This window comes from Rhinopithecus roxellana, chromosome 20 (genome assembly GCF_007565055.1).
Source record: "Rhinopithecus roxellana isolate Shanxi Qingling chromosome 20, ASM756505v1, whole genome shotgun sequence".
Classification (NCBI taxonomy): Eukaryota; Metazoa; Chordata; class Mammalia; order Primates; family Cercopithecidae; genus Rhinopithecus; species Rhinopithecus roxellana.
The window spans coordinates 51,224,702-51,249,398 of NC_044568.1; the positions used below are offsets into that span (position 1 = coordinate 51,224,702).

The 24,697-nt window shown below is 48.9% G+C and overlaps 2 long non-coding RNA genes across 4 annotated transcripts; one reads left to right on the forward strand and one right to left on the reverse strand.

Moving 5' to 3' along the window:
• Window positions 1-354: 354 nt before the first annotated feature.
• LOC115895254 lies at window positions 355-16,128 on the reverse strand. 3 transcript variants are annotated; one of them, XR_004055463.1, is made up of 5 exons: window positions 15,963-16,128; window positions 15,530-15,631; window positions 10,637-10,696; window positions 1,876-2,202; window positions 355-1,204 (listed from the first exon to the last, which is right to left on the reverse strand). It is a non-coding gene; the product is annotated as an uncharacterized LOC115895254 (long non-coding RNA). The 3 variants fall into 3 exon arrangements; XR_004055462.1 differs by lacking the exon at window positions 15,530-15,631; XR_004055464.1 differs by lacking the exons at window positions 10,637-10,696; window positions 15,530-15,631; window positions 15,963-16,128 and adding an exon at window positions 2,674-2,824.
• A 5,777-nt stretch (window positions 16,129-21,905) lies between these two features.
• Window positions 21,906-23,173, forward strand: LOC115895172. The gene is made up of 2 exons (XR_004055337.1): window positions 21,906-22,101; window positions 22,861-23,173. It is a non-coding gene; the product is annotated as an uncharacterized LOC115895172 (long non-coding RNA).
• The last annotated feature ends 1,524 nt before the right edge of the window (window positions 23,174-24,697 follow it).

Consider the following 24,697-nt stretch of genomic DNA (forward strand, 5'->3'; position numbering starts at 1 on the left):
AGTGACGCTGGGTGGCATCACATGCCCTCAATGGGCCCTTCCTTTCCCTGCCTCCCTCCCACCCTCCTACAGGCGTGGCCGGGGTCACCTCCCAGATACACGGATCCTTGATCGAGAGTTCGCTTCTGGCAACTCAAACCAAGGCAAGAAACTTTTTTCTTTTTTCTTTTTCTTTTTTTGAGACAGATTCTCGTTCTATCACCCAGGCTGGAGTACAGTGGAACAATCTTGGCTCACTGCAACCTCCACCTCCTGGGTTCAAGCAAGTCGCGTGACTCAGCCTCCCGAGTAGCTGGGACTACAGGCACGGGCCACCACGCCTGGCTAATGTTTGTATTTTTAGTAGAGACAGGGTTTCACCATGTTGGCCAGGCTGGTCTCGAACTCTTGACCTCGTGATCCACCCCCCTCGCCCTCCCAAAGTGCTGGGATTACAGGTGTCACCCACTGCACCCAGCTGGCAAGAAATGATTGGTGGTAAAAAACAGCATATTTGAAATGCTGCCATTTCAGAAAAAAAAAAAAACCCAGAACACAGGATCACATTCAGAGGCGACACGAAGTAAAGGCAGATGAGGAAATGAAGATCTTGGTGGCTCACAGGCTATAACCACACAGCCTCCTATGGCGCGGTCCGCAGCTCTCCAACGGCAAGGACAGTCTATGGTCATGTGTCCAGGCATCAGTTCTGGTCCCACCCTACACTGGCCTGGTTCCAACTTCTGATTCCTTCAGAAGGAGGCGATGGCCTTTGCTGCCGTCTGTGAGTTGAAAGCGTGGGCAGCCCATCCACGCTGCCCCAGGGCACTGACAAGGCCCAGCATGGTGGGTGGTGAGCCTTGCCACAAGATGAGTCTGCAGTGAGTTCAAGCAAGAAAATGAGATCTTGATACGCTGTCCAAGAGTCTTCCAGGAAAGCATGCAAGTGGAAAATAGACATGACTTCATGATGAAGGCTGAATATGCCCAGGAGGACGTAGAAAGAGGAAGCTGGCAAGTGTGCCTGGGGGAGAACAAAAGACAGAAAAGGGGGTGCAATTTGCTTGATATGGTTACATTAGTTCATCGAGTGATCTTTGCTATTCTGGGTTTGTCTGCTGGAGGAAGATTTGATTTTGTACTCATTCATCTCCTGTTCCTGGAGAAACTCTGTTGTGTGTCAGGTGCAGCTGAGCCTCCCTGCATAGTCTCCTCTATCTTCCACCTACAGAGGAGGAAACGGAGCCTTAGAATCGGGGCCTTTCTCATTTGTAAGAAACATCTATTAATGCCCAGCTCCCCCTCGAATGTCAGTGCTACGTCCCACCATGCCACACGGTGCCGATGAGCTGGCTGGACCTTCATAGCAATGGTGGCCCTCTAAAAATAGGATCCCCCACCCCGAGGAATGGGGCGACCACAGGAAGCAGCTCAGACCACTTCCAGGGGACATTCTTCTGCCTCCAGTAAGCTGGGGATAGAAGTGGAGCCGCTGACGGATGAATGGACTGTTTGCCTGAGTCATAAATCAACAGGGACCAGCCCTGCATCCGAACAATTCTGGTCTCAACACTTCGCTCCTGAACACAGGCCGCAGAGGAAGCAAGTCTCCCAGGCTGGGGCCGGTGTCGGATCCGACGCTGCCTTTCCCTCTAGCAGCAGCTCCTGCAGGGAGGGTCTCCCCGTCCCTAGAACCAGAGCGTGAAAGTCAGCAAAGTCCCATAAATCGCAGGAAATGAACTTCTGCCTCTTTAAATTCCTGCCGCCGTCCCCATCCCGCCCACAGCCACAAATAGATTTCTTTCAATATTGGCTCTGACCTCAGCCCTCCCCGCCCCCATGTCTCCTTCTCCTAGGTCCCCCCCGCCCCAGCAAACCCTACAAGGCAGAACTTACCCCGCTGACCTCACCAGCGTGGTTTCTTCTGTTGTGTGTCTGTTTTTGTTTTGCTGTGACACTGATGACTTGTGGTTTGCCTCACACTTTGTAGCGTGCGTGGCAGTCATATAAGAAAACAGCAAATTTGTCAGTGAGCCTTGTTATTTACTACAGGAACCACCGCGATGCCAGGCAGCCAGGCCGGCCTCTCCGCCCGCCACCTATCCCATGGCTGAAGGGACTGCACTGGCCGGGGATGCCGGATCAAGGCCCCAGATGAGAGGCATGGCTTCCGAGGGTGACAAACGGCGAGGTCCTCGCAGCTGCCACTCTTCAGACACAATGCTAAGGAGAGAATGCTTTTTGTTTTTGTTTTTAAAATTTCTTATTTCCATTGGTTTTTGGGGAATAGGTGGTATTTGATTACCTAAGTTCTTTGGTGGTGATTTGTGAGATTTTGGCACACCCATCACCCGAGCAGTATACACGACACCCAATTTGTAGTCATTTATCTCTCATCCCCTTCCCACCCTTCCCCACCGAGTCCCCAGAGTCCACTGTATCCTTCTCAAGCCTTTGCATGGGAGGATGCTTTTAACTGGTAAAAGGCAAAAGTAGAAGTAACAGCGTGAGGCCTCTCCATGGTCAATGCCTCCCAAGATCGCGAGGGCACCCCTTCTCCCGCCTCCCCTGCCACCTCCACCTAGGCCACACGGGCCACGCCGGCCCCAGTGCTCCTGTGCCACGGGCAGGACACAGCTGTGCCTCAAAACCCTATGCCCAAGGTGCCTTTTCCCAGGCTTCCTTCCAGCTCACCTGTCACCTTCCTCTGCACTTGGCCCAGACGTCGTCTTTGAAGTCCGGCCTCCCCTGGACCTCGGCTTCTAAAATTGCCAAGCACCCACACTCCAACACGCCTCTTTTGCCTGGCTCTCCTCTGTACCTTCGTCCCCACCTGCGTTACTGATCTCTGTAACTTACTGGCTCCTTCCCCCTCAAGGGTATGAGATGCGCAACAATGGCTTTGTATCTTTGAGAAGCTCCAATGTATTTGCTGTTTATTATGGGCTGGGTTGCATTCCCCCCAAAGTCACATGTCAAAGCCCAACCCTCAGGATGTCAGAATGTGACTGTTTGGAGATAGGGCATTTATAGAGGTAATTAAAGTAGAATGAGGTCACCAGCGTGGGAACTAATCCAGTAGGACTGGTGTCCCCATAATTAGAGGAGATGAGGACACAGACACGCACGGAGGGCGACCTTGTGAGGACACAGAGAGAAGACGGCTCCTACAAGCCAAAAAGGGAGGCCTTGAAGGAACCAGTCCTGCTGGCACCTTGATCTCAGACTTCCAGCTTCCAGAACTGTGAGAAAATAAATTTCTGTCATTTAAGCCACCCAGTCTGTGGTACTTTGTGATGGCAGCCCAAGCTAATGAATACAATGTTCAATAAATACTTACCAGATGAATAAATGAATGAATGAGCCAGGTGTGGTGGTTCACACTTGTAATCCCAGCACTTTGAGAGGCTGAGGTGGGCGGATTACCTGAGGTCAGGAGTTTGAGACCAGCCTGGCCACTTGGCGAAACCCCACCTCTACTAAAAATACAAAAATCAGCTGGATGTGGTGGTGAGTGCCTGTAATCCCAGCTACTCAGGAGGTTGAGGCAGGAGAATTGCTTAAACCTGGGAGGCAGAGGATGTAGTGAGCTGAGATTGTGTCTCTGCACTCCAGCCTGGGCAATGGAGTGAGACTCTGTCAAAAGAGAGAGAGAGAGAGAGAGAGAGAGAGAGAGAGAGAGAAAGGAAAGAAAGACAGAAAGAAAACAGAAAGAAAGAATAGAAGAAAGAACGAAACAGAACGAAGAAAGAAAGAAAGAAAGAAAACGAAAAAAGAAAGAAAGAAAGAAGACCTCAACTACAGACAAGAAGCCGAATAGAAAGAAGAAGAGCCGTGCTGTCCCTCTCTCCCTTTTCACATGCCGAGAAAGAGAGTCAGTGGACCGACCCGGCGAAGCGGCCGCCTCCTTACGTCCGTTCTAACCCTACAGACTTGCCTCCGTCCCCTCAGCCCGCCTCCCTCAGAACCTTCCCCCCCTAGCCCCTTCCCCGCCTCCGCCTTCCTCCTCAAGATCCTTCTTCCGCGGGTTCTTCCGCCTTCCTTCCTGCCTTAGGCCTCCTGCCTTCTAGCCTTACTGAGGAGGAACTTATCAGACACTTCACAAGTGGGGAACCGTTCCTGGCTGGGGCTTGGTGGATTGGGAGGACATTAGTAATGGAGGTGTTTTGCTCCTAAGGCTCCAAGACTGCTTTGCTTCTTCATTCTTTGGACACAATTCTGTGGCCATTCTACTCATTTTTTCAAGGATAAATGATCTCAGTGGTGAAATATTGTCATGGGTGAGCAGTGACTATCTGGGGCCAGCGGCTCAGGGTAAAGACAATTGCAGATAAAGAAAGGCAGATTTAGGCCAGGCGTGGTGGCTCATGCCTGTAATCCCAGCACTTTGGGAGGCCGAGGCAGGCAGATCATGAGATGGTCAAGAGAAAAGGCCATCCTGGCCAACATGGTGAAACCCCATCTCTACTAAAAATACAAAAATTAGCTGGATGTGGTGGCAGGCGCCTGTATTCCCAGCTACTTGGGAGGCTGAGGCAAAACTTCTTCTCAAAAAAAAGAAAGAAAAGCAAACTTATTAAAGTAGGAAAATACATGGCAAGGAGACAACAGGCAGGCCAGCAAGAGAGGAGCTGACGGCAAGGAGACAAAGGCTTGCTGGGGACTTTATAGGGTGGTTCTTGTGCTGTGTGGCTGGACAGAGTGACGTGCAGTACTGATAACAACAAGGTTGTGGTTCGCTAGCTTGCATTTTTCTATCAGCCAAGGGTCTAATGATAGCTGGACACAGGAAGATTGTGAGTTACTTGTGCAGGATGACTATGTGTTCTGGACCATGAAGACAGGCAGACTTGGAGCTTATCGATCTTCTCTTTTTGCTTTCCCTGGGTCCTGCCAGCCTGACTCCCCCTCCCTAATTAGGACTCCACAAACCTCAACTAGACATCAAGTATTTTCTGAGCACCTGTGCAGGGCTGTGGGTGACAGTCGATAATGAGGCTCATCTTCCTCACCATCACATCTTTCTAACCGTTTGGCCTTCTTCTGGTGGTGGCTGCAACCTCGTCAATGGCCAGCATGGAACTAACCCATTGGGTTATGTTTTCATTCCTGTTTTTCTTTACTTTTCTTAAGCAGGAAGTGCAACTGGATCGGGGAGCCTCTCAAGGGGCTCTAACTTTTTAATTCATCTCTGCGATTCTTCAAATTGTAGGTCATTAAACCATGAAGCCAACAGACACCTGGCTGCTTACTGGATTCAGGGCACTGGGATGTTTCACTGAAAATGCCAGTTCAGGGCCCCTCCTCTCCTGGAGCCAAAATTCTGGAGTGGGGCTGGGAGACCAGAAAGGAACAAATTAAACCAGCACTCACTGCTAAAAACAAGCATAACAAGCAGTAGTGCAATTAGATCAAAACACACAAATCGAAGATGGCTCAAGGGCTTTCCCGTGTTGAGAAGGGCTGGACCCTGTTGTTTGTGAGAACTCAGGTTTGAAACATCTGTGCTGAAGGAGGCTCTGGACACTAGGAGAGGTGAGGCGACCCTCAGTCCAGGCAGAGACAGGGAAAATGAAGCAAAGGTGTTTACTAAAACATACAAATAAGTCTGCAGTTTCCACGGCTTTGTCTGCCTGAGAGGTTCCCCAATGCTATGGCCTCCTAATATGCTCATTCTTCTCAATTCAGCCATTCAGGGGTCCTTCCATCCATCTGTCGCAGGGCTGCTCTCTGGGGAGCACCCTCCTTCACAGCACATTGAGACCTGCACGTCCAAAAGCCAGGAGTGAACCACTGCTCACTGCACACAAGCGCTTTGCCGTGAAGCTGTGACTCACAGTGCTCAGAGCTAAGTGAGGATGGAGAACAAACACGCGCACCACTGTTTTAGGAAACTTTAGGCCTGAAACAGGTCCCTGAAACAACAGAAAAACTGTGGGTTTCCTTCTCCTCTCCCCACCACCCCCTGCATGCGGCAGACACACAGGCATGCGTCTGTTTACTTGCATGAATGCATGTCTGTATCTTGACCAAAAGTTAAGTCATATCTGAAGTCTTAGCCCAAGTTTTCCACAGGGCCATGGGCACTCGGGGACAAATTTAGCCTCTAGTAAAAGAGCAAAGTCTTCTGAGGCCAAACATTAAGCCACCATTTACCCAAGGACTGTATGGAGCTGGAAGTGAATACCACATTGTTTCAGACTATGGTCTCATGTCTTTGGTGTGAAGTTTCCTGGTTTCAACTACCTCTAATGATATCCTTCCAGATGGAAGGCTAAGCCAACTTGATTTGGACCACATGTCACAGACGCTGGTATGTGGCATGGTTTGGGAAGGCTCAATCTGCCCATTGATTGAGAGTGTTTTTAGGGACTCGTATCACACAGGCGCTGCTAACCGTTCTCCACCCACCTCCTCCGTGCCGCCGTAGGGAAGCTGCAGCCAGTAATTACAGGCTCAGCCACGGCTGACTCTCACCCAGATGTTTACAGTCTCAGGGACGCCAGATCCCAAATCCAGAGTGGTCACTGCAGACAGCAGAAGGAAGGAAGGCTCCAGCCTGATTTCCTAGGCTTCTGGATCCATGCTCATTGACAGGGCTTTTGTTCCCTCGTGGGGCAGACAGTCCAACAACTGGAGAAAACACTGTGGGGTTTTAGCTTCCTCCTGCCTTCCAGGCATGAAATGATCCATTTCATGGGAGGATTTTAGGGCACTGTCCAGTAGGATCATGGTGGTGGGTGTCGTTTAAGGCTTCAGGGTATAAGGGGCCATCTGACATAAGGAGAACTCTAGAGCTGGACCTCAGGGTGGGCTGGGGTTAGGGCTGGTCAGGTCCCTCCAGGATGGCAGGGCTTTAACTAATCTCCCTGAGAAAGCCAAAGTTGGAAACAAAGCCTAGTCCCTGAAAACAAGGGGGAGAAGGTGGCATCTGGGTTGACACCACCCTTGAATTTCCATTTGTAATACAACTTTTGTTTTGTATCCATTAAGTCAACTGCCACGGTTTGAATGTTGTCCTCTCCCAAACTCATGTTGAAACTTAGTCCCCATGGTGACAGTAAGAGGACAGGAAATCTGTCCTCTGTTATCGGAGAGGTGGAAGCTTTGGGATGTGATTAGGATTAGATGAGGTTGTAAGGGTGGGAACGAGCAGCTTTCCAGGGGGAGAAAGGGAGGGCTTGACTTGCAGGCTCAGCCCCCTTGCTCTGAGATGCCTGCACCCCCATGGGACCTTGCAGAGTCTCCACCAGCAGGAAGGCCCTCACCAGATGCCGCCCCTTCTGGAGACTTCCCAATCTCCAGAACTATAATAAATAAATTCCTGAACTCCCATGGGACCTTGCAGAGAGTCCCCACCAGCAGGAAGGCCCTCACCAGATGCCACCCCTTCTGGAGACTTCCCAGTCTCCAGAACTATAAGAAATAAATTCCTTTCCATTGTAAATTACCCTGTCTCAGGTGTTCAGTTATAGCAACAGAAAACAGACTAAGACATCAATTTAATACACAAATTTCAGTTTACCTGATCATTTAAAAGTGTACAGAATCCCTTTCCATGGTGTTTCTCACTATTCCTTTTTATACTTTTAAGTAATTTTTGCTTCTTACAAAAATGGTAAAGCATGTTATTTGGGTAATTGGTGATGGGTACTTTGTCATTTTTTTCTCCCAGGGTACACACATTATTATTTTTTTATCCTGAATTTCTAGAAGTGCAATAGGACTGTCATATTATCTGTTGAGTCTGGGGCCACGTGTGATGTTGCCGTGTGTGGCCTTGAGCCTCTCCCAGCCTCCAGCCCATGGTAAAATGCAATTATTACTCAAGGAAGGAAGAAATACATGCACATCCAAGTGAAAGAACAGCCTCAGGTTTGGGTTTCCACGTGTGTGGGCTCTGAGTCAGGCCAAGGGGAGTCAGTCACTTCCACTCCCTCACTTACCAACTGTGTGACCTTGAGGACTGTGGTCTACCTCTCAGCGTCCGTCGGGTGTCCACAGGACATTCACTGAGCCTGCTGGGCTGTTGTGAGAACTGCCCTGTGCAGGGCTCTGCACAGAACTGGGCACAGCAACCGCAACCCCATCCCACTCCATGTGCTACGTGGCTGTGCCCGGGTCTCTCTGCCCCAAACAAGGATATGGGTCACAGCCTGTGGATTCCTATCTGCTCACTGCACACTCCCCCACACACCCAACCTTAATAAATTTTGCCGAATTAATAAGCAAGGTCGTCAAGTTCTCTCCTCTTCCCCGCCTCCCTTATCTGTAAGGAGGAAACACTGACCAGCTTTGGTGCTGCCCCTGTTCTCAGGCCAGGGAGCAGTGGCTGCTGTCTCACCAGCAATCTCTAATGGATACAGAGAAAAGAGTTACTGATTGACTTTTTTTTTTTTTTCCTGCTTTGCAATCTCACTAAAGCATTTCCTTTCCCTACCCCCATGCAGGAAGGCGAGAGCAGCATTATTCAGTTTCCAAAGTCTGAGCTCTCCTCACACCCACAGGACTGGGGCCTGCAGCCAGTTGGGTGGGGAGGGGGGTGGGGGGGGGGTGAAGGGTGGGGGAGGGTTTAACACTTGCAGTGTCCCGGGGGTGGGTGACCTGCGCTCTCTATCTCCCACGGAACCATGGAGGCCTGCAAGACGGCGGAACTGCAGAGGGGCAGGACACACACGGACGCTGGGGGACGCAGGAAGAGAGTTACCAGATAAAACAGGAATGCCTTTTTAGTATAAGCATATCCAATGCAACATTTGAATTTCAGATAAACAACAAATAATTTTAATATCTATGTCTCATGCAATATTTGAGCTTCAGGTAAAAATGAATAGCTTTTAGTATAAGTAGGTCTCTTGTAATATTTGAATTTCAGATAAAAAAAGAACTATTTTCGCATAGAATAGGTCCTGCAGAAGCAAAACAACTTTTTCATTGTTATTACGGGTTGAATAGCGTCCACCAAGAAGTTCGTGCCCACCCGGAACTTTAGAAGGTGACTCTATTTGGAAATAGGTTCTTTGTAGAGGTAATTAGTTAAGACGAGGTCATATTGAAGTAGGGCGGGCCCTAAGTCCAGTGACTGATGTCCTCATACGAATGACATGAAGACAGAGGAGAGACGCGCAGGGAAGAGCCCGTGTGAGGGCAGAAGCAGAGGCTGGAGCAATGCGGCCACGAGCCAAGGGACGCCTGGAGGCCCCAGGAGCAGGAAGAGGCCAAAAGGGTCCTGGATCCTCCCGAGGGAGCCCAGCCCTGACACCTTGACGTTGGTCTTTTGGCCTCTAGACTGTGATAATAAATTTCTGTTGTTTTAAGCGCCCCAGATTGAGGTGATTTGTTACAGCAGCCACAGGACATGAATACAATTGCTTATGTAAAATGCACATTTAATTGGGCATCCTGTATTTTTATTTATGACTCTGGCAGCTCTGCTAGAGAATGGCTCCCAGGGAGGAGCTAAATGGCTGGCTGGCCTCCCAAGGCTTCCCGCTGCTCTTCCTGCCCTAGAGTTTGGGTCGGACATTCCTGCGGCTCTTAGCAGGCTCTGGCCGCCCCTCCACGCACCTGTGTCTTCAACAGCTCCTCACGACGGGAGATGTGACTGTGCACCACCGTTGCCTCTACAGTGAGACCCTGGTGGAAGGAGCACCAGACCCCCTCCCCCAAATATTTCTGATGGCTTGAGACCCCCTGAGGCCCTTACCATACTCTGGAGGATGTTAAGGATCTCAGCCCAACCCCCTAAAAGGGTAAAGGACCAAAATTAAATCTCTTGAAAACCCTGATGCATGGGGCTGGGCAGGAGAGAGTTGCAACTGGATTGAGGAGAAACTGATAATAAAGAGAATTTCTCGTACATTCAAATGTCATGGGCTGAATTCGTTCCCGCTGCAGCTATTACAGCATGTGCCAGAGTGATTCGTGCCTCCTGGTAGAACATTTTCCATTTTCTCCTTCCAGGAGTGAAATGTGAACCTCCTCTTCCCTGTCCCGGGAACGGTGGCGGCCCTGGCTCCTGGTCGCCCAGAAATCCTCAGGCGCTTCCCAGGCACTGATACAGAGGCCCGGGTGCCGCTCCCCCAGCTTCCTGCGCTGTCGGGATGCAAGAGGAGGCCCGCGCTGAGCTCACCGAGCAGCTGAATAAATGCACACGTCTGCGGGGAAATGCTTCCTCACATCTAATTGCCTGGTGATTAGGAGACCACCCACCGTCTGAATTGCCCTGGATTTGTGAAGAGCCCTGGCAGCTCTCCTGCGAGATTCAGCGTTCAAAAGGAGGAGGTAATCATCTGGAATTAAATTCCTGGGTTCCTCATCTGTCCTAGACTCACGCGAGGGCCTGGCAGGCTGCGCAGTTATTCACCCGGTTCACCCCCAAACCACGCACAGTTCACACCAAGCCAGCAGAGCTGCTGCCATGCCCCAGCGCCAACAGCGCCTGCGTCCTACCCGGAAATCTCACCGTCTTTCCTACAGCAAAGCAACCATTGGTGCCCAAACATAAAGGGGCAAAGAGGTCCCCGGCAGCCTTGCCTGCGACAGCTCCAAACTGGCAGAAGCCTGCAGAAATGAGCGCTACTCAGAAATGGTCAAACAATTGCACCTCCCAACCACACACCGCGGTTTCTGAAGGAGGGGCCCACTACATGCTTACCGGAAAGAGGCTGATGGCATTTTCGAAAGTGAGCAGCAGATTAATACACTCCAAACGTTTCTGCAAATGAAAAAATCGCAGAACTGAATATGTGTTTAGCACACATGCACACACACACACACCCTGACTTGACAGCCAGGTAGAGAACCACGCTGGCTCTGACGTCTGCCTGTTTCAAAGTCCTCCTCCCCAACTCACTATTTCTGCTCACTTTTTGGTGTGTGATTTTTAAAAATTATTCTGTGCATGCTTTCACGTCTGTGAAATGGGCGCAGTGGCAGTATCTCCCTACAGGTTGGGTCTGAGAACTGAGAGAGATGGCACCCACAGTGCTCAGCCCAGCGCCTGGCTCTAGTGAGCTGCGCTGGAGAGCCCCGCTCCAGAAGTACCTTTGTCTATACTATTTTAAATTAGTTACAAGGTGGAAGTTTCATCTGATAATTTTTAAAACTGACTGATGTCCATCAACACTTTTTTCCAAAGCTCATTGAACAGCAGAAATCCACACTATAACTCCTTTTTCAGTGGCCATGAGAATAACTAGGTATGTCTAGAATCTGGGGTCCCATGAGCTCTGAGACTTGGGCTAATTCCTTCTTCCTTTGCTCAAGGGACAGAGGGGATGTCCCCACCATGGTATTTCATCTTGGGACCTCAACCAGGTCTCTGAGTCCTTTTGGCATCCTTGACGATGGTGCCCCCACTGTGAGTTCCCACAGATCATCTCCTGTTGATATGATATGTGGACAACACCAGGTGGAGAGGTACCATTCGCAGTCGTAAGTCTCTGCTTCTTGGATGTATCACCCTATTTCTAATCTGGGATCAATGGGGCTTTAATGATCTCAGTGTCAGGAACATAAACAGCTCCCTAGGACTGGATGTCTCGCAGGTGCCCCGTCGCCCTGCACAGCAGCAGAGTCTGAGACAGAGGGAGGTTCATCACAGCCACACCTGCCTGGCTCTGACAGCCCCTCCTCCATCAAGGCTCCAAGCATCGCATCACCGCCTTCTCACATGTCACCTGTGAGAATTGGTAGGGTCCCCTCTTTATTTTAGCCTCCTAACACCTTCGCAGATGGAGAGAGTCCCACAGACTAGGGATTTCCTGACATCACTCAGCCCCAAACAGCTGAAGAGCTGGGCTTTGAACCCAGATCCTGAAATCCACATTCCATCATCTTCTATATCAGAAATGATACATCATCTGAAAAATATGTGTGGAGGGCCGCTTCAAGCACTGAGCTGGCTGCTAAAAACTGTCAAAGATGTATCCTGAACTTGAACCTGCTTTGGAAGAAAGTTCAGATTCATTAATGTTTAATAAAAATCTACTGTTTTCCCCATTTGCTAATCTAATCTCTGGAGGAAGTTGGGAAGGCCATCCCCAAAGGTGCCTGACTCCTCTTTGGACCTAATTGAGCGAATGTGGCTTCCTGCAGAGCCCCGAGGTGACAGTCCCTCCCCCATAGCACAGGGCACTTCCAGCTCCATCCTCCTGCTGCAGCCAGCGCCATTTTAGCGAGCTTTTAAGGCTAAGTCTCCCTAAATCGCCCTCCTTTCCCATCTTTAAAAAAAAGTGAGGGAGGGTGCCTGCAGAAATGGATGCAGCTGGAAGCCATCGTTCTCAGCAAACTATCACAAGAACAGAAAACCAAACTCCGCATGTTCTCACTCATAGGTGGGAATTGAACAATGAGATCACTTGGACATGGGAAGGGGAACATCACACACCAGGGCCTATTGTGGGAGGGGGGAGGTGGGAGGGATTGCATTGGGAGTTATACCTGATATAAATGACGAATTGATCGGTGCTGATGAGTTGATGGGTGCAGCACACCAACATGGCACATGTATACATATGTAACAAAGCTGCACGTTGTGCACATGTACCCTAGAACTTAAAGTATAATAATAATAATAATAATAATAATAATAATAATAAAAAGAAGTAGTAATTCCTAGGACACAGAATCGGCATTCTGGGTAGGGGAGGCAACCCCTCTGTGGTTTTCCTTGAATAGGCACTGCCGTTGGTATTTAAAGTTGTCAAAATGCTTCATCCTTTCCCTTTGATGTAATGCAGACCCCAAGATGCCAAGATGCTGAGAGTCCTCAGGCTGGGACGGAATATTTACTTCATTCATTATGAGCTAGAGTTGACTCCAAGCGGATGGTCAGTCCCTAAAATGCCCGTGGGTTTTGCAGGCTCTTTTTCTTTCTCCTCTAATCATTCGTTAAGTTCACACAAATGGATTTCTTCAGCCTTCCCAAGCAGCCTTTTTTGTACGAGCTCAGCAGGTGCTTCCAGTCCCTAGGACAGCTGTGCCTGCCCCAGAGCTGTGGGCACACTCCTTGTCCCTGTCTGCTGGGCAGCTGGCCTTCTCTTCACCGGAGCTGAGACCTGCAGCAGGGGGTGCCTGGAGAAACAAGAGGCTTTGGAAGCGTCAGGTGACAGGGCCTGGCTGTGGTTTACATTTTTCACCTTAATTTTAACAAGTATTTCAACCCCCTGGAAAATTGCTTCTCTACAATAATAAACAGAACCTGCAGTGAGTCTGCAGCAGGCTCCCAAGCCCGGGCAGGGCTGGGGATCATTCCCAGTAAGCTCTGGGAGACCTAACAGTAGTCAGGAACGCACGCAGGCAATGGGGAGGGCTCAGAGGGGCTGCTTCAGCCCAATTGGCCCTAATTTAACAGAGGTGCAGTGGGGTTGGTGTGGCAACCTAAGGTTTTGAGTTACCCATAAGCAAGTCAAATAGCATATAAATAATAGAGGTAGCATGTTACAGGGGTAAAGGGGGCCAGTGTCTGCCTGCCCGTCTGGTCTGTTATTCATCAAGTCAATGTGGTGCCTTCTGTGGCTTGTTCATCTCTGTTCACAGCTCCAAAGTAGCCAAGGGCCTATTGACAAGACTTGGAAAAAGATGCTGAGATCCTGGTCCTGAGAAGCAGGGCGTTACCATGGAGACACCATTCATTCATGAGCATTCGTCAAGCACTTACTATGTGCTAAGCGCTCTTCTAGGCAAAGGGGGTCTGGAGTGAATGGAAACTCAATGAAATATGCCCCTTCGAGCCTCGCCTTTCAAAATGTGATCCACGACTAGCGCCATCTGCATCCTCAGAAGTCTCTAGAAAGGCTGTATCAGGCGCCACTCCAGACTGCAGAGCTGGAGCTAGATTTTAACAAGATCCCTCAGGCCATTTGAGTGGGCCGTAAGGTTTGAGAATCATTGCATTAGGCACGAAGAGAAGATCTAGGAAGGAAGATCTGAGCGGCCCCAGTGGAGCAGAAGTACTCTCCGGTGGTGTGGGGGGCAGCCAGGGTGTAGGGTGGGCTCAGCAGTGGCCGGGGCATGGGAGAGCCTGGCTGGTTAGTGCCAATAACCGTGATGCAGGACAGCCTAGAGACACATGTCTTTCCCCCTGTGACATAAACAAGGTAATGGCCACCAAATGATGTCCACGTTCTAATCCTTGGAACCTGTCAATGTGACCTTACCTGGCAAGGGGACTTTGCAGACAGGATTAAGGACCTTGTGATGTGAAGCTTATCCTAGATTATACTCACAGGGGTCCCCTGTGAGAGGGATGCAGGAAGGTCAGACAGGAGAAGGTGAGGGGGTGACACGAGCAGAGATTGGAGTGGCGTGGCCACAAGCCAGGGGGCGTGGGCAGCCTCTGGAGGCTGAAGGGACAAAGGTGAGTCCTCCCCCAGAGCCTGCAGAAGGAACCAGCACTGTGGACATCTTGACTTGAACCCCATAAGTCTCAGTTTGAACTTCTAACTTCCATCACTATGAGAAAATACATTTGTGTTGATTTTAAGCCCCTGACTTTGTGACAATTTGTTACAGTGGCAACAGGAAACAGGTACTCTCAACAGAGATTTTCAGGTGATGCCCATATAGGATTAGTCTCTGCTTAGGGAAGGGTCCAGCATCCACTTCTCTTCACTTCTTAAACTGGTCCTGAGATCAGCCAAACTCAGGGACCACAGACCCAGGCTGCTCACATCCCCATTTTTGAGGGGCACAGAAAGTTCTGGAAGGAACATCTCAAGTGGTGTATGTGAGAAATAAAAGCATTAAATAATGAAGCCTCCAGGTTCTGTCTTATGCCTCCTCAGGGCTCACAAAGCTCCTAGTGCTGGGTTCTGCATACAGTTGGCACTTAATAGAGCATCTGCTGACTGAGGTCACATGAGCATCCAAGCTGAGCCCTCTATCCCCTCCAGCCCTCAGAGCTGAGGGCTCTGATCCACGGAGCCTTCTGTCCAAGAAACAGTCTCCCCCCATCCCCTGTTCGCTCTTCATATGCTGGTTTACTAAGGTTCTACTCCAAGTCTTCTCACGCTCCTCCTTCCCTGGGAATCTTGTCCTAAATCACCACACTCATCACCGCCTCTCTCCCCAGTCTGCTGCTCTCTCCTGAGTCCCAACCAGCTTGAGGTCCCTGCCTGGACTCCCAGCACCATCTCACCTCTCCTTCTCACCCATCTCCTGCCTGGTAGTCCCCAAGAATCATTTCCAACTCATCCTTCTTTCCACCTTCCATCCAGTCAGCACAGGGACCTGTCAATCACACTTCCCACATGTCTCTTGGATCCCGGCAGCACCTTACCTCCACCGCCCTGCTCCTGCACTCCCTGCCTGGATGCTGGTAGCCACTCCCAACTGGTCCCCCTGCAAGCTGTGATGTCCTCCAACCCACACCTGATCACAGCCAGCTCCTCCTTAAATGACTCTCCATTGCCCTCAAGAGAAAGCACAAATATCCCCCGAGCTTAGCACCTGCTTTCCTCTCCAGCCTTCCTCGCCCACAGCCCCCTCCCCACGGAGCCCCCTCAGCTCCTAGGAATCCACTCAGAGATGTTTAATGCAGGGATACCTGTTTATGCTATAGGAGGTTTTGTTCTTGTTCTTATCTTCCTTCAAATTGTTATTCTCATTTACAAATGCCAAGTGTCTCCACCCAGTAAGAAGTAAACTTCTGCAAAATAACCGTAAGCCATCAGGTACATACAATGTAGCAGGAATCATGCCCACTAATTTACATAAAATGCCTCATTTTAGGCTGAACACTCCAAGCTTCTTTCAGTTCCTAGGCAGGCTATATTTTCTTTCTCCTTGGGGATTTTGATCAGCAGTAATCGCCGGCTAAAACCTCCTCCCCAGCCCCACCTCTGCCAGGCCGACATCTACCTGTCCTCTGGATCTGGAATCCATGGTCTCGTCCTTGAGGACAAGGAGGAGTTCCTGAAATTCGCTCTCTTGGCACCCTGTATTTGCCCCTGGATTTTCCCCAAGAGGAGGACACGTACCTGTTCTCTCACCAGTGGGAAAGCGTGGTGAGAACCCGTTCTTCCTGCCCATCTCTCCTCTTTCCACCTCAAACTCTCTCTCCCCCAAGTAAAAAGGAGGAGGAGTCATACAGCTATTTCGTTTTTTTTTTATTATTATTTTTTGAGACGGAGTCTTGCCCTGTTGCCCAGGCTGGAGTGCAGTGTCGCGACCTTGGCTCACCGCAGCCTCTCATGCAGCTATTTTGAGCAGTGACGTCTGAAGCAAGTGCACAATCACTTGACTCTGTCCTAGAGGCGAGCTCTGTTCTCTGCCTCTTCTTGGAGCAGCTCCCATCTTCACTCCTAGATGTTCAGCACCTCAGCCTGCACCTGGACAGGTAAGCTATATCTATCCTTCCTGATGAGGGTCCAGTTACCTTCAGTTCTGGCAGAGACAGGGAGAAGACAAGGGAAGCACGGGCTATCCCAGAACGCTGTCTTTCCCAGAGACCTTACGTTGGATGTGTCAATAACCCCATTCAAGAATGAGGTTTCCATCCTCATCTTGAGATATACATATTTTTAAAATTTGCTTATTTATTGACTTATTTGCCAACCGTGAGAAACTAAACAGGAGGAGGGGGAACTTGGGCACCCTCAGTCTTTGTTAAAGCTTGGATGATTATCTCCCTTTTTTACTAGACTTAAACTTTCATCAACACAAGATAACAGTCTCGCTCACCCCTGTGTCTTCAGCAGGTAGCACAGGCCTGGAATCAAGTAGGTTAACAGGCTTCGCTGAATGCGTTGATCCAGGGTCCCAATCAATACAAGCAAACAACTTCTCAGAGGGCAGATGACTCCAGAAGTCAGCAGCCACCAGGCTGGATCTGAACCTGTGACCTACTGGAATATTCCACTACCTACATCCACCCACCTCCCCTGCCAGCAAAAACCAATTTGTAAAATTACCCAACAGGCCAGGCAGACAAGCACAGGGATTGTTGGCAGGCACTTTTGTGCCAACATGGCATGAAATACCTGTTTCTCGAGGACCCGGGAAGGCCGTCTCCGTGCTGTGGGCTGCATCTTCCTGCTCCCTTGAAGGTTTCTAAACAACCCACTGGCCCAAGGCCAGGAAAAGTAAATGCATTTCTTCTCAGCTATGTGTAAAAGAGGTTTAGGGTTTGGGATCTTTGGATACCACAGGCTCCGCCTCGTTTCTTTTCTTAAGTAGCCTTGGCTGCCTCATTATTAAATGGGAGAGGATAGGACAGTGGTACCCGTGTTGTGGCGCTGCATGGAGGCTGAGTGGGCATAGTGAGAATTTGGACATGAAATGTTGGGCACATGCTGCTGTCCATCATCTGTTTACACTCATCATCTTCACTACCACTTAGCTCCCCCCAGCACACACACACCCCTACCTATAAGCCCTGTTGTAATCCCTGCTTTCAGATGAGGAAACTGAGGCTCAGAGAAAGGAATGAACTTGCCCAGGGTGGCACAGCTTTTCAGCAGATGGAACAGAGCCTTAGCCCTCCAGGCAGTCTGATGTTACACCCAGGACCTTAATCTCTGCCTTGGTCCAGCGTGTTGGGGCTGAGGGTGCTATGCTGAGACTACAGAGCCCCAGGTTCAAGTTCCAGCCTTAGGCAGCCTTGAGCAACTCACCTTACCCACCACCCCATGCCTCAGTTTCCTCGTGCATAAAATTGGGAGCTCTTTTAGGCAATGTGAAGACTTCTCCCAGCTCTAACAAGACCCAAGCCCAAAGAGGGCTGCAGATATTATGGCCTTTGTTTTCCAGGTTTGAATGTGCCCCCCAGATGCCGTGCAATTTATCAGACAAACTAAGTCACGTCTTCTTATTGGCCCCATGCACCCGTGGGATCAGCAGATGTAACATTCTGACATCACACTTAGAAAACTTCCCCCATCTGGATTTCTGCAACCCACAGGAGTCATTTGCCAAACATTTTACAAAACATGGGCCCACTGTACTCTGACTTGTGGATCCGATACAACCCACCTTTTCCCCAAGCACATGACTCTGGCCCATGCATGCTGTCTGGCTGGGGAGAGAGATGCAAGACTGCTCATGTCAGGGGCGGAGGGTGGCAGCAAATGTGCAAGGTCACACATTGCTAAAAATGTAAGCATGTAACATATTGATACAGACACACAACAGGGGTCAGTGTACAGTGGAGAAGAATTCTAGCATCAAGCCAACTATTGCTGTCAGGGGAACATTGAAAAGCGTTTCCACATATCACCACTCGCTTTTCCAGATGACATTCAAGAGAGGAAGAGGCAGCGGACATCACTGTGGCCAGTGAAGTTAGGAGGTTTGGAGGCTCCAGAGTCATGACAGATGTTTTGAATATTGTAGCCAAACCCCTCCATGCAGAGGTTAAAATGCCCACTTTCTCTGGAGCACAACTTTTTAAAAAATTATTTTTTTAATTGTAGTAAAATATACATAACATAATATTTACCATCATAACCATTTTTAAGTGTATAGTTCTGTGGTCTTAACTATATTCATACTATTGTACAGCCATCACCACCATCCACCTCCAGAACTTTTTCATCTTCCTAAGCTGAAACACTGTCCCCACTAAACGATAACTCCCCATCTCCACTCCATAAGGCCCTGGCAATCACCCTTCTACTATCTTTTTCTTCCTTTCCTTTCTTTCTTTCTCTCTCTCTCTCTCTCTCTCTTTCAAATTTCACTCTTGTTGCCCAGGCTGGAGTGCAATGGCACGATCTTGGCTCACTGCAACCTCTGCCTCCTGTGTTCAAGCAATTCTCCTGCCTCAGCCTCCTGAGTAGCTGGGACGACAGGCGTGCACCACCACGCCCAGCTAATTTTTGTATTTTTAGTAGAGACGAGGTTTCATCATGTTGGTCTGGCTGGTCTCGAACTTCTGACCACAGGTGATCCACCTGCCTCGGCCTCCCAAAGTGCTGGGATTACAGTCATGAGGCACTGCGCCTGGTGCCTTCTACTTTCTGTCTCTATGATTCTGCATACTGTAGGTGCTTCATCAAAGTGGAATCATACAGTGTTTGTCTTGGGTGACTGGCTGTTTTGCAGAACATCCCCAAGGTTCATCCATGTCAGAGCAGGTGTCCGCACTTCATTGCTTGTAAAAGCTGAATAATCCTCCATTACCTGGATGCACCATTTTCTTGATTCATTCATTCATCAATGGAGACGTGGGTTTCTTCCACCTTTTGGCTATTGTCAATAATGCTGCAGCGATTCCCAGGCTGGCTGAGTAATCGATAGTCTACCAAACTGCTTGGCACAGCTGTCCCCAATCTATAGGGAGTGGTTGTGGGTTCACAGAAAACTCACAAGACTTTGGAGCCAAAATACATCTGGTTTCCAATGCTTGCCTGGCCAGCTACAACTTTAGGCAAATGTAATCCTCCTGAACCTCATGCTGCTCATCACCAAAATGAGAATTACAGTAGACAGCACTGGTCGTTGTCCCAGCATTCACACCACCTCCTACATCCTAAGAGAATCATGATTTCTTTTTTCAACTTTCTTTTTTATTTATTTATTTATTTATTTATTTATTTATTTATTTTATTTATTTTTTTTATTATACTTTAAGTTCTAGGGTACATGTGCATAACGTGCAGGTTTGTTACATATGTATACTTATGCCATGTTGGTGTGCTGCACCCATCAACTCGTCAGCACCCATCAATTCATCATTTATATCATGTATAACTCCCCAGTGCAATCCCTCCCTCCTCCCCCCTCCCCATGATAGGCCCCAGTGTGTGATGTTCCCCTTCCCGAGTCCAAGTGATCTCATTGTTCAGTTCCCACCTATGAGTGAGAACATGCGGTGTTTGGTTTTCTCTTCTTGTGATAGTTTGCTAAGACTTTTTTCAACTTTCTTCCTCTCCCAGGTGATCTCAACGGGCTGAGACATCCATTGTTTCAGGGATGGGGCAAGCCCCGCCCCCTTTGCAATGATTGGTTCAGACGCTTAGGCTTCAGCCAATCGGTTGCTGGCAGTGCCTTAGCAACTGTTGCTAGTGTTAGGCTCTTGATCTAAGCAGCCCAATCAGGTAGAGGATGAGCTTTTATTCTAAGTTGGAGAAATGACGCTCCTCGGAGCTGGGAAATGAACACGAGTTTCTGCAGCTGCTGATGCTTCGCCATCCTGCAAACACGAGGGAAGGAGCATGAGAACGAACCCCAGGCACAGAGGAAAGGCAGCCATAAAAGGGTCAGAAAAACGGAGCTGGAGCCTGATCATCCTCCCCAGCTTGGCGCACACTCACACTCACACACTCACTGTGTCTGCGGACTGAGAATCAGAATAGTCAAGCAAAACAGATCTCCTTAAAGGGCAGTGACCTTACCTGAAATTTAACAGGCCTCAAAGAAGTGAATTTACCAGTCTAAGGTCAACCAGGAAGGCTGTGTGCCTTCAAGTCCAACACTCAAAGACGCCGACCAATTCATCTGTCGCCTGTATGATGCTGCGTTCACACACAAGGGTGCACAAGCTCCCCCGAACACACACACACACACACACATACACACACGCGCGCGCACCTGCACGCATGCATACACACAATGAGGCTGAGAAATTAAACCTTAAAGTAATAGTGGGCCTCAGTTATCCTTCATAGCTGTGAAACAGATGGCTTGTTAGCTAGTCACTGGAGTATTGCTTCAAATAGAGACTTACTAGAGAAAAAGCAGCACATACAAAAGTTTCTATGATCAGTATTACTGCTGACTGTGGAGTAAGACATCATTGGAAGTGCACCAGAAATGAATAATGCAGGAACTGAACAGAGAAGCTGAGTGGAAGAGAAGCCAGGTAAAGAAGAAACACATATTTTTTCAGCCCACAGTTTCATCCATTTTCAGCGAAGCAAGGATTTCCTTTAGGGTGAAGGGAGACTCCTAGGCCTTTCTATTCCATTTCCGGGCATGACCAGACGCCAAAATCATCACAGAGGAAGCTTGAAAAGAAAGACTTCATGAAGACTGTCGGTCAAGACACAACCGGGGAAGAGAAACATCTCAGCAGGTACAGGAGAAGGAATTTAATCCAGGGAGGAGATTGTGGCCGGTGGAGTGTCAGAACAGCCACTGCAGTGTCAAACCACACACAGTGAATTATTCATTCAGATCTCATGACAAGGAAACTTGGTGTCTTTGTCCACCTGGGCTGCTGTAACAAAATGTCATCCACAGGGCGGCCCATGCACAACAGAAATTTATCTCTGACAGTTCTGGAGGCTGGGGTGTCCAAGATCAAGGCCCTTGCCGCTTCAGTGTCTGGTGAAGGTCACTTCCTGATTCATAGATGGCACCTTCTCGAGAGTCTGCATGTGCTGGAAGGGGCAAGAGGCCTCTCTGGGGGCTTTTTTTATTATTTTATTTTTATTTATTTAATTTTTTGAGACGGAGTTTCACTCTTGTTGCCCAGGCTGGAGTGCAATGGCATGGTCTCCACTCACTGCAACCTCTGCCTCCTGCATTCAAGTGATTTTCCTGTCTCTGCCTCCCAAGTAGCTGGGATTACATGGATGCCCACCACCATGTCTGGCTCATTTCTGTATTTTTAGTGGAAATGGGGTTTCGTCATGTTGGTCAGGCTGGTCTAAAACCCCTGACCTCAGGTGATCCTCCCACATTGGCCTCCCAAAGTGTTGGAGTTACAGGCGTGAGCCACCATGCCCAGCCTTGAGGCTCTTTTATAAGGGCGCTATTCCCATGCATGAGGGTTCCACATGAACCACTCACCTTCCAAAGACCTCACCTCTTGATAGCATCACATTGTGGGTGAGAATTTCAACATCCAAATTTGAGGGAGACACACACATTTGGACCATAGCACACAGTTAGGTCATAAAGCCAGGGCTCCGAGGCAAGTCTGAGGTCACCAGCTGAGGGTGTCTGCATCGGACAACACTCAGCTCGGGATTGGCACCCAGCCAGTGCCCTACACAATACAAGATGCCAGTGTAGGGACAGGGATGACCTCTAGCAAGGTGGCCCCTCAGCGGGCCAGACAGGGCTTCTGAAGAGAATTTCTCTAGCTTTTTGGTGTTTCCTGCCTGCTACTTTCAAACAAAGATCCCGGTTTTAATGTTCTCCCAGTAATATTTTATGAATGTCACTGCGAATGTAAAGGAAATTGTATTTTTGCTCTTAATGTTGTTCACTCTATTCTCATTTAGCAATTAATGTTGAAAGGTAAGAAAACCAAGAGAAAGAGAGAGATTTGAATGTGGATTTAGACGCAGATATATAGAAATAGATACATAGTAGAAATAGAAAAGGGTTAGCTATGGAGAGGGCTACACAGATAGAGATAGCAAGACAGTTGGACAGACAGGTTTTTTTCTTAAGTAATAATAGGAACCAGAGGATCATCAGGAGAGGGGAGGAAAAGCAAAAGATGAAAGCCCTGTCTAACATGACCACAAGTTCTCTAGTTTGCATTTGTTCCCTTGGTGAGCAGAAGGGTCTGCGTCCTCTCACTCACCGTGATGTCAGGAACCTGTAGCATCCCAGTGCACAAGATGGTGAAGTTGGCCATCTGTGCCCTTCTCTGCCTTGTACCCTAGGCACGCCCCTCCTCTAGATCCCAGTTTCTCTTTCTGCCAAAAAGGGGGCAGACCTGGTGAGTAGCTAAAGTTTCTTCCAGCCTGAAGGCCCCTCGAAGATCTTCTCCTGTGCCGTCCCCACAGCCCTGGTCCACACTCTACTGGGATTTGCTGGGCTAGATTCTCAGAGGAGCTCAACATTGATCGAGTCCCTAGCTCCACATTAGATCTTTGGGAAATTAACTACAGATCTCCTAGTAAGATACTTGTAACTTACTACATAAGGTGAAATAGTGACTTTACAGTGCAAAAACTACAACCAAAGTATTACCACCAGCAGAGGGCTAAATCAACACCAGAGGCCCCGTGATCGATCTATATGATCAGGATGTCACATCCTGGTGTTCTTGCCCCAAGTCTTGATGTGAATCTGACCACAAGGACAATTCAGACAACCCGGAATGGTCAGACATTCTACAAATAAACATTAATGTCATGAAAGACTCAGGAAGTTTTCCATTTAATGGAGACTAAAGAGATACAACAACTGACTGGCAGACATGATCTTGGATTTTCTTTTGGCTCAAACAGTGTTAGGACAATTGAAGAAATCTGAATGAGGTCTGTAGCTAATAGAATTGTGTCAATGCTACATCCTTGATTTTGCTCTTTGTACTGTGGTTACAGAAGAGAATCCCTTTGGTTTCAGGAAATGCACACAGCGGTATCTAATAGTAAAGGCATGTCTCGTCTCCAACTTCCTCTGTGCGTGTGTGTGTGTGTGTGTCTATGAGAGACAGAGATGCAACAAATATGTTAAATATTAATTTTGGGGACTCTGGGTGAAGGGTATCTTGGGATTTTTGTGCTCCTCTTCTGTACATCTGAAATCATGTCAAAAAATAAAAAAGGTGTGGCTCTGTCTACACTGCACTTGGCACTGAGTGCAGTCCGATCAGATGCAGCATGAGATTGCTTTGTTCCATTTTCTCAAGGCCCACTCACAGGGCCCACAGGTACCTGCACGTTCCAGGTCCAGGTCCATCGTCGTTCAATTGAGCCACCATGAACTGAAACAACTGCATCTTTCAGTCGTGTCCTCCAGTTTGCCCAGAGCCATCCGAGCACAGATTCAGAACCGGATCTTTGCCTCTCTCAACCAAGTACACAGGGGACTGAAGCATCCAACTCAAGTGTGGTGTTTTAAATAAGGAGGAAGAACGTAAATTCATCCACTGACCCGTTTCCATAATCGTCAAAGTCACATGGTTTTATCGGCATTGTCATTTCTGTGTCTAACTTAGCTTTTACGGGCTTAAAAAATAAGAATAAGTGTTCAGGTATGCTTGAGAACCAAAGAAAGAGCACAGCTACTGTTTTCTCACATTGCCAAACTCAAACAAACAGCTGTGACAGATGAGCACCGCCTACTGAGGTCACAGCTCACCTTTCTGCACAAGAGCTGATGGCTTTGTTCTCTGTCTGGAAAGCCTTTCCGTCTCCCCGTGCTGTGTGTCCTCTGGCCTCTTGGGCCCATCCTTCCACACCCAACTCAAGGGCCATTTCAACCTTCATCTTTGGAGGGATGCCCAGGGACAGATGTGTCCAGGGGACCCCCAGCACACAGAGTGACCTTTCAGGGCTTACCCTTCAAAGATGCCGTGTCATTTTCCTGTGCCCTGACCTCCACGCTGAGGTCTCGCTTTCCTTACTGGCCTTGGCATTGCATGGGTATAAGTGATTGTATATAAGACAGGTATAGGATTTGTTTTCTGATCATCCGTGGGTTTTATATTTCTGCCAAAAGTTATAAGTGAGCAATCTTATATATAATCTGCCAGCTCAAACGGACACAATGTAGGCATAGGCATCTTGTGTTGAGAGGCATGATGGGGCCATCCCTGGGGTCTGCAGGGAAGCAGGCAGCAATTGATGAGTGGCATTCGTCCTGGGACGAAGGAAGGCAAGAAGCAGCCAGTATTTCCTGTTCTTGGTACAATGTTACCCTGCCGCAAAGGTGGACAATCCCACGTTTAAACCTGAAACTGACTTGTTCCGGCCGCCAGCCACTCCCACATCCCCAAACCAGGGGGGTGACTTAAAGCAGTCAGTGACCTGCCAGAATCACTTGAGCTCTTGCTGAAATGCAGGTTCTGAATCAGGGCCTCCATGGC